This window comes from Prionailurus bengalensis, chromosome A3 (assembly GCF_016509475.1).
Source record: "Prionailurus bengalensis isolate Pbe53 chromosome A3, Fcat_Pben_1.1_paternal_pri, whole genome shotgun sequence".
In the NCBI taxonomy this organism is placed as follows: domain Eukaryota; kingdom Metazoa; phylum Chordata; class Mammalia; order Carnivora; family Felidae; genus Prionailurus; species Prionailurus bengalensis.
The window spans coordinates 65,901,581-65,917,578 of record NC_057354.1 but is presented as its reverse complement, the minus strand read 5'-3'; positions in this window follow the sequence as shown (position 1 = coordinate 65,917,578).

The window sequence follows — 15,998 nt, the reverse complement described above, 5'->3', positions numbered from 1 at the left end:
CATGAAGTATCTGAAGTAATCAAATTCATAGGAACACAGTAGAAAGGTGGTTGTGTGTGAGGGGGATGGGATGGCAAATTAGTGATTAATGGGTATACAGTTTTGCTTCTTGCAAGATGAAAACATTCTAGAATCTGTTGCACAAAATGTGGATATATTTAACTCTACTAAACTGAACACTTAAAAATAGTTAAGGTGGTAAATTTAATGCCATGCTTTTTTACCACAATACAAAAATAAATATTAAGAAAAAATAATCATAAGTGGAACTTTTTTTTGTATAGGTTTGTGTTATCACCAAAATACAGAGTTTTTGTTTTGTTTTGCATATCAGGAGGGGTGGGAATACTTTTCAGGTGCCTGGAAGGCATTGGAAAGCAGAGGAGAAAACCTGAGAACCGGATAACCAAGCACATTTTCTCATTTTCCTAGAGCCACTGAGCACTGTGTACACAGACTTTGAAATCAAACATCACGCCTGACAGTGAAGGGATTCAAACAAAGATTGTAAATCTCTTTAGGGGGCCATTTCTTGGAGGTGGTGGGTTTTCAGAAATAGAGTGATTTCAAACTGGGCTTCTCCAGCCGCCCAGTCCTAGTGGACACATTAACCTTAATAAGGAGATTGGTAAGACACAGCGCTCCCTTAATCAACAATTAGCTTACTTATCTCACTTGGTGCAGGAGTGGGAGAAGAAACAGGTGCTTTGGCAGCTTCCAAGGTGCTCAAAGTGGTTCACTGCCAGAGCAAGGAGAAACCTCCTGAGTCCTGGGCTGTGCTCTCAAGTCACAGAACAACACCTCCAACCTACACAGAACATTTCAGTTGTACTGAGCTTATGAAATTAGATTTTTTGATGTTTAAAAAAAAAAAAAAGAGGAAAGGTAAAGGATCACTTAAGAACACATCTACCATATCAATATTGCTCCTTCCCCACGGCCAGCCTGCCCATCTTTCTAATTGGGATTTTGCCCTCTAAGTGAAAGGTCCCCAAGCTCTGATAAACAACTGGATGGATTTCGTGGAAATCCCAGTGAGTAACTTTGAAGAGTCTGGGATTGAATCCAGACTCTCTGATTGAATCTGAGAGATTCACCAAAAGCCCTATACAGAAGGATTGGCCCCAGCCTTGCTTAGAGCAGAGCTGAGCAGCCCAATGACCTTTTAAGATTTCTTCCAGGATTCAGTTCAACAACCTTTGCAGGAAGGAGCTGAGAGTGTGAACCCAACACCAGCTTGTGGCTGGAGGGTCCCATTTTACTTTTTAATGCTCATGGAGCACTAAAGGAGAAGAGCTTTAAGAGATAGTGGCGGAGAGAGATGGATTCCAGGATTTAGAGGAGTGTCTCTAGAGACACTGATGTTTTGGCCACAGAGGGCAGCAGAGGGCATTACTAAAAGAAACTCCCAAACTGCTTAAAATGGGAGCAGCTGCCCATCTCCCAGCAAATTTCCCTCCCTGTCCCCCAGCTGTAGCCTGGACCTCTTGGCAACAAAGTCTGTGACCCCAGGAGAACACCCTCTTGTTTTAATATGGGACAAGACTGGGTCTCCAGCTTCCTCTGTCCTCTGTAGAGCACAGAGGGATAGGACAGGATAGGGTGGGATAGATGCGAGACAAACAGTTAACTTACAAACTTAGTAGAGAGCGGGCACTGGGAGGTAGTGGGCAGGTAGAAGACAGAAGGCCTCAGTAATCTTGTTAAAGTAACAGTATGATCCAGGATATGGTTGGAATTTAGGTTGGGATGAGTGGGATCTAACAGGAGAGATCTTGGAAGGCAGGGCTGTTTCTTTACTTACAACTTGCAATGTATTGTCACATGTCAGGGCCAGGGTACAAAATTTAAGGAGGTATTTACTCTCAGGGTGGTACCAGCCCTGGCCCTGCCACATATGTCATCTCTCGTAACACCCATCTGGCCTAGTCTCGCCATTTATTTGGTTGGAAGGGAAGTCACCCCTTCCCTCATATTTGCCTGTTAGTCCTCCAAACAAAACCAACTCTTAAATTGTGACTTTACAAATCTATCCTCATACCCCTCATCAGTGAACTCCGTGACCAGAAAACCACACCCCTTGTGTTTGGCTTCAGGCCAAAGCCATGGGCTATTTCACACAGACGTATGCTGTATCTACAGTGAAATGTGACTTTTGACCGTACAAATCCAGAATTTGTCATCTTTCAAAAAGAGTTCTGTGACTCTTATTGAGGAAAAGGAGGAAGAAAAAGTAGAGCTTTTTTTTTTTTCTACTTGAATTCTTAGTGCTTACTAAGAAGGATCCAGTTTTAAAAGAAACAGTTTCCCCATCCCCCCTCCCATCTGGATGATCAGTGACTTAGAGATTAATGTCTTTGCCCATGAAAGGTCTTGTGTGTTTATCCTTTTGTCACTCAACAAATAGTGAAGAAGTCTTCCTCTCCCAGACTACTTTAAAATGCATATATATAGGTATGTATTCTTAAAACTTTTTAAATATGAAAATTGAGAGCAAAATCATATACTCTAAACAATAGGTGTTGTGAGAATCTGGTGATGGTGGGTGGGAGGGTGGAGAGAGTGAACAAGAAGGCAGGTAAACCTCGAGTCCCAGCCATATTCACTGCTAGGACTCAGAGACGCCTCGCCCACACTGGCCCGTCTGCCTGGCTGGTGGGTGCGAGCTCTGGGGTGGCAAAGTCACACACATGTGAGAGGAATGGCCGATAGGAAGGATGTGCCAGCCCCACCTTAGAGTGGAAAGGACACAAGCAGAAATGAAGGTGCCGCTGTCAATAAAGATGATGACATTGGGCCCCAAGCAACACTGCCCTGAAGTCTGGTAACTAAGAATGACACAGAGTGGGGGGGCAGAGACACCCTCCCCACTCCTATAGTATGGCTTTGTCCTGTAATAGGGTGTTAAAATGGGACTTTTTCTAGCTCAGTTTCAAAATACAGAAATACAGAACTGGACAGAGTGCTTTTGAAAATGGTTTTGTGTGCTTTAGTCAATGCCCATCTCAAGGGAATGCATGAACTGATAGAGACAAGGACTAAGAGTTCGATTTCTGGGGTAGAGTTGTCAACATCATGGAATTTCCCCTCCCTACACCATGGACAAAGGAATGCTTTTCAACTATCTCCAAGTCCTGTGACTGGGGCTTACTGGAGACCACATGAGAGCTTGATGTCTGTCCCCTGCAGCTTGAGGGACACAGGACACTGCCCCGGGTGAGAGCTGGCTTAAGTGGCTATTGCAGCCAGGTGGAGGGCTGGGTTTGGAACTTACTCCCTCTCACCTAGTCATGGCAATGGTGTATTTTGCAGGCTGGATTCCCTGGAAGCCAACAGGAGGGGGAGATTAGTGTTCAGCAGGTTGATCAGGGAATGCTCTGAGGGATCACATTTGGGGGACAGAAGTGGGATTGGGCAGAGAGAAGTGGAGCCTCAACAAAAGTCTCATCCAAACCCTCAGGGGGTCTGGAACTGGAATGGCTCTTCACAGTCCCAAAGTGGGGTGAAGGGGCCAGGCCTTTCTATCTCTGTGTTGATCAGTCAAGGGGTGTGGCTTTGGACAACAGCACTCAGCGGAGGAAAGGCCTTCATTCCTGCAGAGGGATCTGAGTGGGGATTTGGAGCTCTAATACAGAGCATGATGTTTACAGATCAGATGTGGAATCCACAGGAGGAATACCCAGTGAGGATTTTTAAGACGACCTTGCCACATGGACTTCTTCAAGAAGGTCTCAACAGAAAAAGATGGGGGGCACTACTGGAGGCAGAAACTGAGGAGGATCAGAAGTGATCTGCTGGTGGAGGGTCCTTTCGGAGCCATGGGGGTTGCAGTTGGAGGAGACTGTAAGGGGAATATCCAAGGAATCCACAGAGATACCAAAGAGCCAAATAACTGCAATGGCGAGAGAAAACCAAAGAGAAATTACACTCATGCTAGTGAAGAAGGAGAAGAAGAAGAAGAAGGAGAAGGGGGAGGAAAGGGGGAAGGGGGAGGAGAGGAAGAAGTGGGAGGAGAAGGAGGAGGAGAAGGAGGAGAAGGAGAAGGAAGAAGAAAGAGAAGGAAGAAGTAGAAGAAGAAAAAGGAGAAGGAGGAGGAGGAGGAAGAGGAGGAGAAGAAGGAGAAGGAGAAGGAGAAGAGGGGGAGGGGAGGGGGAAGAAGAGGAGGAAGAAGAGGAAGAAGAAGAAGACCTTTCTTATCTTAGTTTTCCCTCTCTCCTAGCCTAGAGGGGCCAATATAGGCTAGTAGAGGGGTTAGGTGTAGAGGTGCTAGGTAAGGAAATATCTTAGCATCCTCAGTGCCTAAGAGGGCATCTGGCATAAAACGGGCACCCAGTAAATGCTGACCAAACAAATATGCAAATGTATAAATGAATGAGCAAATGAATGGATCAGTCAAGATTCTAAGGTGTAAGCAATGTATAGCATCTTGCCTCCTGCACAGGTTTCCAAGTTCAAGGAAGTCTGAGCTGGGGGGGACAGAGCTTTAAGTTGGGGTGAAGCTTGGAATTTTCATTATCTACTGGATTTGGACATTTATTTAATATGAGCAAAGGAATTTCTATTTTTACTACTAAAGAGTGATTTAAAAAGTCTTGGGACCTGAGATTTTATTTGAAGTGGGAATAAAATAATCCATCAAATGGACTACTTAAAAGTTTAATGGAAGAAAATAATAATGTTGCCTTCTGATTGTGTCATACACACCCTGTTTGTTTAATGTAACTCTTCCAGAGGTCTTGAGACCCCTTTCAGGTCTGTGCGTGTGGATGATGTCAGAAGCCACAGTAATGCTTAGAGACTCGTTGGAAGAGGCTCAAGAGGTGGCCCAGAAAAAAAATTGGGCCCGGGAGGCAGTGGTAAATGTACCGACCTAATTTTGCAGAAGGCCTTAACTATGGAAATCACAGGAAGGGTTGTAGAAGGCCAGGGGAAAATGGCAGCAAAGGCAGAACTTATAAAAAAAAAAAGCTCCAGGGACTCCCAGAAATAAGTAATGGGGAGACCGAGGAGCAAGGAGGGGGCATCCTGCAGCAAGAGTCAGCCAAATGGAGCAAATAGAGGCAAGAGTTGGCTAAATGCACAATGTATTTACATCTTGCACCTACATTTTCTTAATTTATTGGTGGTAATGCATATTTTCTTTCTTCTTAGCTCCTTAGCTTCCGAACCTTAGCACCTTTCCATGACTGGGGAGTTCCTTACTCACCTTATTTAGTAAGGCCTGCCTTTCACTAAAGATAGTAAAAATGCTAGATTAATCTCAGCTCCCCTAGAACCCTTGGCATGGACATGTGACTCAGGTTCTTTGAATCAGACACGTCTCCCTAGGTTTCAAATCTAGTTGAATCTGGGGGAAGTGGGCACCTTGCAAAGTGGTCGCCATCTTGATGCCAGCAGTTCTGACATCAGCGTTCAGAGTCGTGAGTTGGGGGGTTGGCCATGTGAACTACAGTCACCTGCGGTGGCAACTATGGTGCTCTCGTGGTTCCAGTCTGGGACGTTATTCCTGGTTGCCTCAACCTCTGACTCTTCAGTTACCACCGCCACCCCAGAGATTTTGTGAGATAACCAGAACCTTCTTAATAAATCATTTCTTCTCAAATTGCTAGAGGCAATTTCTGTTACTTGCAGCTAAGAATCTTGGCTGATATATTCATTCATTCCTTCCCTCATTCATTTGTATATGGTATTTACTTGATCAGCACCTGTTGAATGCTCACTATATGCCAGGTACGCTGCTTGGCATTGGTGACACCAAGATCAATGAGACATGCTCCATTCCTCAAGGAACCTACAGGCAGATAACTTGAACAACTAATTTTCTACCTCTGGCCCTGAGTTTCCTTTTCTTTAAAGTGAGAGGGCTGGATCTTTAGATACTTTGGGCTCTGACGTTTGAATTGGCTATGCATCATTCAATTAAGCGGAGGTCTTTACCCCATTAGCTTCAGCTGGCAGAGATGTGAGACCATCTGTGGATTACTTTGGGTCAGGCCATAAGCTGTGTCTTTAGGGCTTCCATTTCCTACATGGGAAATTAACCACTCTCGGCATCTTATTTAGGCAGGTGCTTGACTAACGTTTGACTCGGCGGGAGCTGGTTTCCAGCATCTTCTCACCCTGCCTTCTCTTGATCTCATTTAGAGCCGTTCTCCTGCCAGCCTGAACCCATCCCTGTGGCAGACCACAGAGCACCCAGCAAGGTCTGTGAGGGAGCTTGTCTACTACGAGCAGATCGTAGTGTTGTCTGGCCCACTCTCTCTGGGTTTAAATTTCAGATTTAAGCTAATAGAAACACAAGGGAAAATGGAGGGAAAAAGCCTCACGACCTCACAAATGGCTTTCCCTGCAACTCATTATCATGTCTCCCCGGCACAGCACCTGCAGATTCAAGAAATGGTCAGAGATAACAAGATATAATTGAGACTTTTAGTTGAGAAGGATGGTCACATGACATTTAGGGGGTCTGGATACTATAGGAGTTGGTTTTGAAACTTATTAATATACAGGGAATGAGGAAAAAGTTTGCCCCTTTATGATTTCCATGGCTATGTAAAGGCTTTTCCTATCTGCATCACTTTGGAACTAAAGCTGGGTCCTTCTGCAGCACTGATGTTAGAGGGGAGAGCGCCAGGGGTGCATACTAACATGGCCCCAAGTGCACCTGTACATTCACGCACCTACATGCACCTTTACCTCCCCAGGTGCCAAGCCCAGAAATAAGTTCCCACACAAACCTCATTGAAATGTTTGATTTTTCTCTGAATGCATACCTCTGTCTTAGCCCTTTGAAGAAAACCAGAGATGCAATGCCGAGAATGTGCCTATAAATACTTAAGATTTTAAACTCTGAGGATTTTCTCTGGGTCTGCTTCAGAGGATTGCAGACTCAGGTGCATGAATGCTGGGGTTGCAAGCCCAGCTATGACCAGTGTACTCAATGATCTACTCTGATGGAGGGGGAGGCATAGACATGTCAAAGCCTTTAGACAATGGGTCTGGGCATGCTTTATCTTGGTAATTTTAAATTAGAGCAGATGAGCATTCCTAATTATTCTATTTTAGGCTAAATTAAAGTCAACCTTGATCAGACAGGAATTTATGGTAGAGAGATGCCTTCTGCCATAAAAACATGCCAGTGGTAAAGCTCTAAGTAGATGACTCCAAGTCAGAGAGCCCAGAGTTCATTGCGTAGCAAAGTGAAGCTCATATACCCAAGGTTCAATAATTAGGATCATACTTAGGAGAGTACTTGAAAGATCTAAAGGCAATTCCGTAGTAACTTTACCAGTTAAGAATAGATAGCACATTTTAAAAGTAATAAAACAACAGCGTTTAAAAATGCACCTTTCCAAATTCTCTCCTCAAATCTCATTGCACGTGAGGCATCATCCCCTTCGCGAGAAGTCCGATTTTGTTTAATTAATTTTATTCGTTCATCCTTCCATTCTTAAGCATTTAATGAGTGCCCAGCTCACACTCATCAGTGTGGTTGAAATTCAGCTTGGGTGGATGAGTGAGACACAGCCCTACCCTCTAAACTCACAGTGTACCGTTGGGGACAAACTGGGAAACAGACAAAACAGCACATGGCAGAAGTTTACACCCCTGTTTTTGTTTTTCTGGGAGTTCAGAATAGAGAATGATTCTGTCAGTCTGGTGGGGGTTGGGGGATGAGAGTAAAAGCCTGCAGGAAAGGTGACATTTTGGCTGGGTCTTGAAGCGCAGACCTGAAGTTTGCTAGTCAGAGAAGTGGCAGAACAGCATTTGGGTCTGGGAGTAGGGACCAAATCCTCTTTTACACCCCTCAGAGCAAAGGGCAGGGCATACAGAAGCAACACAAAAGACCCTTCAGGGGGTTAGTTATTGTTGTCATCTTAGGTCATCAGCTATTATTGGCTCTATAGAGCACGTAGACCACCTGTATTCATGCCTCCTGGGACGTTTGGAGGATGACAGCAACACCTATGCTGGTGAGGAAGGGACTGTGACCCTCTTCTTTTAGCCATGACATTCCAGTTTTCCCATCATGAATTTGCTCCCAATAATTAGGTGGCCATTGTGGCAGTAATGATACCACTGTATAGGACTGAGTATTTCTCTGCAAACTCTGGGAGCACATGTGGAAAGGAGTGTGGATGTCCTTGATCTGGGCAGCCCTTGACTCAGGTTACCAGGTAACTTTTCCCAGGCTTTCATAAGAACAATTTATCATTCTTGTTCAGCAACTCCCCCCCCCTCTTTTTTTTTTTTAAAAAAAACTTTCATGCTCAGTGTATACTAGAGTTTTGCACAATAGGCATTAACATCAGAGCAAACTTCCTGTAGGTTCTAGAATCTCCTGGGTACTACCTCTCTAAGCAAGGAGCCAATTAGTACAGCCCTGAAATTTGAGGGGATTCTGGTCTGTATGCATAGCCCTGGAAGTATAGACAGGTAGCTGTAGAGGCCATAGCATCTTGGGGATGTTAAGTAGGTTCAAAGGCAAATCAAGCTCTCCCCACAGTCCGGTTCAGGGGATATTTATGTGTAAGCAGCATGGGGGAGGCCCCTGGAGGTGTGACGGGTAGACACAGGCCCTGCAAGTTTCTTCTGTATGTCTTGCCATGGGCAATCCCACCCCCTACCTGCTCCCTACCTTCTTCCTTCTCTTTCTCCACTCGTCTCTCCCAGTGAATACACCTTTTTTCTCCACAAGTTTCTACTGAGTTTGAGGGTTTCAGTGACCATGCTTTTCCCAGCCACAATGATCGCAGAGATAAGAAGGCCACTTCCATTAGTACCTGCATAAGAGAGAGCACAGTTGAGAGGCCCCTCTGCGCAGGCCTGCCTGGGCTGTTCAAGATGAACTGGTGGCAAAGATGTGTGGGAGGTGACACTCCAGCCAGCTTCTGTGGCTTGAAGTCACTCAGGCCAGTGCTGAAGAAGCCAGCACCGGGCTGCGCATCGGGCCCACAAATGCTGGAGAGGTATGACTGAGAGACCTCAAGAGAAGGCATGAGGAATAAACACATCTCGCTTCCCATTTGTTCCTACATTTATTTTTCTTCCAAATTAAAAGAAAGGTGAGGAAGTTAATGAGCCATGGAATGAGGAGAGTCTAAAGCCCTATATAACCATAAGGACCTGATTTGACTGAACTGGGTCTGTGTGAGCTCAATGCTCTGGGCTGGGCTAGAACAGGAGGCACATTCAAAGGTGCCCTTTTCTCCCTTGGGCCCAGAGGCTGTGCACGGGGCAGTGCTGTGGAGCCCCACTGGTAGGCTTGGAGTCTGAAGCCTGGAGCCTGGATTCTGGCCTCTACTTCTTAGGTGGTCACTGATCCTTTCAACTGAGTCCCAATGTCCCCATATGCAAGATGAAGATACTAAGGGTTCCTACTTCACAGACTTCGGGACAGGGTCAGATGCAATCCTGTGCCCAGAAGCCCCTTATAAAACTATGATACAAATGTGATTATTAATGTCCTATCAATATCATAGTTTCTCATACTGTTATGGATTTCCAAAGGGAAAGCATTATTAGCAAGACGGAATCATCTCAGACTGAACTAAAAAAAAAACTCTGACTTTTGCATACTAATGTAAATTCCATACCTTTGAAGCTTAGTATTTATCCAATATAATTTTAAGCCAATTTATTTTAAAATTAAGAGGCATTTTTTTTTTAAGAGTCAGTAAAGACCCCTGTCTTCTGCTCTTTGCCATTGCTAAATTAGCCTACTTCTGGAAGGGAGGCCCCCCCCGCCCCCCCCCCCCCCCCCACTAGGGTAGAGCTATCCAGCTGAACTCCCTCCCCTTCTCCCTGAGCAGATGGGTGGGGACCAGGTAAGCCTCTAGTCACATTTTTAAAATAGTGTAGAGGGAGAGAGAGAGGGAGGGTGGCAGGCAGGGAGGCCTACTTGACAGGAAGGGCAGGTTCATCTTCTTCTCTCCCTGCCTGAGGTTCTAAAGCAGGCCAAGCAGCTGAGCCCCACACCCTGTCACCTTGTCACCCCAGAGGAGCGTGGGCCCAATCTCACACATTAGAGGGCACTATGCTGGCCCTGCACAGACTTACCGCAAGAATTTGTCCTTCCCACTGTGTTTCCCTTTTCCCCAGGGGCTTCCCCCTGACATAGAAAGAAATCCCTTTTCCTAGCTCTCGGTTCCTGCATCCAGGCCCTCAGTCACTCAGTCACTGAGCCAGCCTCAGTCTCGGTCACTCAGCCAGTCACTCAGCTAGCAGCTGGCAATGCTGAGAGAATGACTCTGTAGGGAAAAAGGACAGCGGGGCCCGGGGCTGTGCCTGGGGCATCTGGGCTATCCTGAAGTGTGCGTGCCGTCTGTGCTGGACACTCCCGTGGCCCTGTCCCGGCTTTCTGCTGTGCTTCAGAGAGACACACAACCTGAGTCCCAGGCCCTGGAAAGGGAAGCCGTCAGGCCCTCTGGCCTTCTCATGGTGGTAGCTGAGCCCATATTATCACCCTCTTCCACCCGTCAGCATTGCACGGACCCTGTTTCACTGTTAGCTCCTCGTCAGCTCCTTCCTCAGTGGCGAGCCCTGCCTCTCCTCTGGGCATAGACACGGCTGCATCTTGTTCTCAAATTATTCTTGAATCTGCACACCTCCTGCCTGCCTGCCAGACCTCTTCCCCAGGCCCGTAATTAACATCTGCTGGCTGATTGATCATTTGTCTTTTGATGGATTAAATGACAAGCCAGCCCCAAGAGGTCTGACTTTGTCCTCAATCATCTCTGGCCTGAGGGGTTCCCAGAATGTCTGGAGAACTGGCCTTCATGGAAAGAACTGTGGAGAGGTACCCTAAATGCTTTAGGACTGTGAGCCTCAGGGCTGGGTGCACAAGGCCTTGGAATCGGCTGACTGGGCCTAACTCCCAGCTCTGCAGCCCATCAGGCAGCCTTGGACAAATCCATTACCTTCTCTGAATTACCAGTTTCTCAGTCTGTAAAATGAGGATGATGATATCCACGGTTAGGAAGAAGTGAGCTTTAATGTACTCACAGTGCTAAGGCACAAAAAGCACCTTGATCCCACCCAAGGTGTATGTGCCCATAGACTCTGGCTTCTTACGGTTTTGTTTGTTTGTTTGTTTTCTGCTTCATGCATGTGTTTCACAAAATGGCCTTCCGCTGGAATCCAGCCTGCAGGGCTGGAGGCAATAATCTTTCTTGATGTATCACAGGCTTTCTTTCCCAATCCAGTGACAACAGTGGTAGTTCCCTTGGCAGCAGCAACAACAGGACTAACACTCCAGCCCCTCCTCGGGGGTTTCTGTGGATCTCACACAACCACCACCCCCACCCCCCCGCCCCCGGGAGAAGCTGGGACAAGGCCCTATTCCCCATTCTTACGAGGCAATTGCCTTGGAGGAGTGAAGCAACTCAGCCATATGGCTGGTTTGAAACTCATCTTCAGTCCCAGGTGATGTTCCCATTCCCCTGCACAGAGGCTGTCTTAGTGGTGGTGGTGGGGCGGCCACTGGTTCTGTGGGGCCGGTGGTGACCAGTGACATCCAGCTAAAAGCTGTCTGATCAGGTCGTGGCCCGGGGATGGAGGGAAAGAATCTGGCTGGCACTGGGGTTGAGTTTGGCCTCATTAACCAAATGAACTGACCAGCCTCTGTGCCAGTGAAGACTCAGACGCCATGATGTTCACGGAGGAAATGAACTCAAGTTCTTACGACGCAGACCCCACTTCTTCACTTGAATTTAGTGTGTCTAACATACTGAGGGGCAAGAAGATACCACAGTCTTTGTTTTGTACTGCCCTTTGTCCTTTAAAGGTAACGTTTTAAATGGTCTATCACTGATTGCTACCCTGTCTCTATGACGTAAATAGCCTAGATACTACTACTGGCATTTGACAGACAGATAAGACAGGAGAGAGGCTAAGTGATGCATCCAAGATCACACACAGCACACTGAGGAATCCAAGACTCCTATCTCCTTGCCCATTGTCCTGTTTTGTTTGGTTTTCTCTTGTCACCGCTCCAGGCTATTCTCCACACAGTGGCCAGTCATCTTTGAAATCTCAGATGAGGCCGTGTCAGTCCTTTCTTTACACCCTCACGTGGCTTCTATCTGCAATGGAAGACAATCCCTTCCTGGTGCAGCTGCTACTCCTTCTCTGAGCTCTGGTCCTGCCCACTCCCCCAGGCAGTGTTGCCCTCCAGGCTCTGGGTTCCCGGCCCCCTGGTCCAGCTCCCCACTGGCCTTCAGAGCCCTCTCCTCATGGGTCACAGGGGCTTCTCCATTTCTACCCACTGATCCTTGCTAATTGCCAGGGAAAGAAAGAGAAGAAGGCAAAAGGGAGAAGACAGGATTGTTGATTTCCTTAGGATGAGGGCACACGGTCTCCCAATTAGAACTTAAGCTCTGTGATATCCATGCATCCCCGGAGTTTTGCTCCCCAGATTCACACTCCCAGTAGCTAGCATAGCACCTGGTGGGTAATCAGGTAAGATAGGGTAATCAGTAAAGGTTTTTGAATGAATGGCTATTACACTGTATCGTTAAGAGACAGAGAAAAGGTCCTGGGCAAGAGAGGTTATTAGCAATGGGAAACACATGCCTCCCTTCCCCTGAAGGAGCAGCTGCTGTGAGAGACCACAGGAGCCCTGCCCGCCCAGTCAGCCCAGCCCAGCCCCACTCAACTGGGCCTTCCTGAACCCCGGCTTCTCTAAGCCAGCTCTCTCGAAGAGCTCTCAGGCAAACCAAATCCAAGCAGACTGACTGTAAATTGGGCCCTTCACCCTAGGCCTGTCTGGTAGCACCAGCATCTTCCCTGACTTTGCCCCACCCCGAATCATCACAAGTTGCTACTCGAATGGCAATGGCACGGCAGACTCATAACTATAGTCTCCATGGGCTAATTTCAGACCCCGGAACCAGCAGATTCATTCATCCCAATTCTCCCATAACTCATCCTAACAAACTCTGCCTCAGTGCCACTAGTAGATGCTGTCACGTGAATTACAATCAGAGACAACAAAAGCTGGAAAAGACCTTAGAGATGATCTCATTTCTTCCCTTCATGGATGACATTACCATTAATGGATGCTATCATTGCTTTCCTATCTGTCCATTGGTTCCGTGCTCATTTTTCTTGTACTCTTTCAGATCAACTGCGGATTATAACTTAATATTCCATTTTACCTCCACTCTTGGATTTGTAGCTAAACCTCTGTGTTGTTTTAACTTTTTGTTCTAAGTATTACCATATGCATCCTTAACTTCTCCCAGTTTACCTGGGATTTGCATATGAGAACTTAAACCAGTGCAAATCCCTCTCCTACCCCCCCCCCCCCATCCTTTGTTCTGTTGTCCTGTATGTTGTTTCTTGAACATAAGCCCCAGGGTACATTGTTGTTGTTGCTGTTATTGCTTTTGACAATTGTCTTTTTCTTTTTAATTTTTTTTTAAGTTGACTTATTTTGAGAGGGAGAGAGCTCGTGAGTGGGGGAGGGGCAGAGAGAGAGTGGGGAGAGAGAATCCCGAGCAGGCTCTGCACTGGCAGCCCAGAGCCCGATGTGGGGCTCAAATCCACAAACCGTGAGATCATGACCTGAGCCGAAACTAAGAGTCGGACACTTAACCAGTTGAGCCACCCAGACGCCCCTCGACAGCTGTCTTTTAAAGAAATTAAGAATGGAAAGATTGTTCTGTTAGAGCTACCCATATAATTACAATTTCTGATGCTCTTTATTCCTTTCTGTAGATCAAGCTTCCATGTTATTATTTCCCTTCAACCTGCAGAACACCACAATTCTCTTCCCACCTCTATGGACACTGAAGCCTCCAAAATCTGCAAGTTTCCATCCATTCCCCATAGTGCAGTTAACTGCCAAGATACAATTTTAAGCATTTCCAAACTCCCTGAGGATGGGTCCAGATGGAGCTACAAGAGAGGAAAGGGCAAGTAACAAGGGGCCTCTCTTCTTTCCCCTTCCTGTGCCACCACCCCCTTCCCTGCCTCTGCCCTCCCTCTAAAGGGTATCTGCTTCACCCCAGAATGAAAAATTAAACTACTGCATTTATTTACTGTTCTTACATCCGTTCTTTCCTGGAGGAGGGAGGACAGCAGACAACCTTTCAGCAGTAGCGTAGACCCCCCTGTCAGTCATTCACAGGCATTTACTGAGCCCATCTCATCCCATGCCCTGTGCTTGGTGCAGGAAACATGGAGGAGAAGCCTGCATGGATGTCAAGGGGCTTAAGTGCTAGTTGGGAGAGCACGTGCACCCATCCTGAGGAAATCAACAATCCAGTCTTCTGCCTTCTTCCTCTTTCTTTCCCTGGCAGTTAGCAAGGATCAGTAGAAATGAGGGTTGTAATAAATGTAACTGGGTAAGAAAAGATGACCAAAGAAGACCTCTGATTCTGGACTCCGCTGAAGGATGTGGCCTCCAGGGCCTATCCCATCTCTAAAGATCAGTGTAAGAGGTAACAAGGGGCCTTTCAAAGACCTGGGAACATACAGGTGAGGACAAACTGAAAGTTGTGCTGCGGCATACAGATTTGAAGAGGATGTGGGTAATTGCTGGAGGCAGTCCTCTGAAGGGTCATGAAAGTACGAAGGATGCCAGAAGGGTGTCCCTCAGCTTGGAAGCAATGATCAAAAAGACGCACAGCTGGCACCAGGCCAGGCCCCTTCCTGGCTTCCAAGTCCCCCAGCACTGTGTTCCTTCTCCTCCTCCATAAACATCTCCAACGCTTCCGGGAGCTGACTTCTACTCATCCTACAGAACAGACTCAAGTTCCACCACTGAGGCTTCCACAGCTACCGTTACCATTTCTCTACTCTTCGTAATTTTTTCTGACTAAGAGTTCTACAGCCAGTAAGACCTGGGCTCAAATCCCAGCTAGACCATTTGCCAGTTGGGTGACCTTGGATAATTCACTTCTTCACTGAGTCTTGGCTTAGTCATCTGTAAACTGAGTCTTGGCTTAGTCATCTGTAAAAATGGAGATATTTTCTTCTTTACTTGGAAAATTCTCCAAGAATAAGTATGATAAACATAAGGTTATGTTTATAACCTTTAAAAGATAGAGTTCATCTAAAACATCAAGAAATATATACTAAGACAAAAACAGGAAGGTGAATAGGCGTCATGAACAGATCATCCCCCAAAATGAACTACAAGTAGCTAATAAACATTTCAAAACATTATCGTTAATAAGAAAAGTGAAAATTAAAGAAATGAATCATAATCAGTATTGCAATTATCTCTGGTTATAAGGATACATTTTGGAACGCAATATGGCAATGCGTGCCAGTAGCTCTGACAATGCTCGTAGGCTTCGACCTGGTAATTTCACTTCTAGGAATGTGCATGAAGGATATGATCAGAGATGAGGTCAAAGATTAGTATTCACAGATATTCAAGATGTTCAGATATTCATAAGAGAGTTACTAATGGAAAATTTGGGGAAACAAAACTCTAAGTGGCCATGAATAAAAGAAGGCTTCCATTTGTATGCTGTATCCCTACAGTGGCATTGGGCAGCTGTTAAAAGTAATATTGTCCGGGTGCCTGGGTGGCTCTGTTGGTTAGGCATCCGACTTCGGCTCAGGTCATGATGTAGTTCGTGGGTTCGAGCCCAGCGTCGGGCTCTGTGCTGACAGTTCAGAGCCTGGAGCCTGTTTCGGATTCTGTGTCTCCCTCTCTCTCTCTGCCCCTCCCCCACTCACAGTCTGTCCCTCTCTGTCTCTCAAAAATGAATACATGTTAAAAAAAAGTTAAAAAGAAGTAATATTGTCAAAGATAATTAATAATACAATTAACAATACAACGCTTGCTGATGAGCAGGCTGGAGCATGGTATATACTAGTAATACCAATTTTTTGCAGTCATATTTATTTATACTTACATATGTATGTCATTGGAAAAAACACTGAGAAATAAGCACCCCAAAATGTTAATAAGAGTCATTTGAAAAGTTATGATGCTATTTTCTTTTTTATGCATTCCAAATATTCACAAAAAACAACTCTCA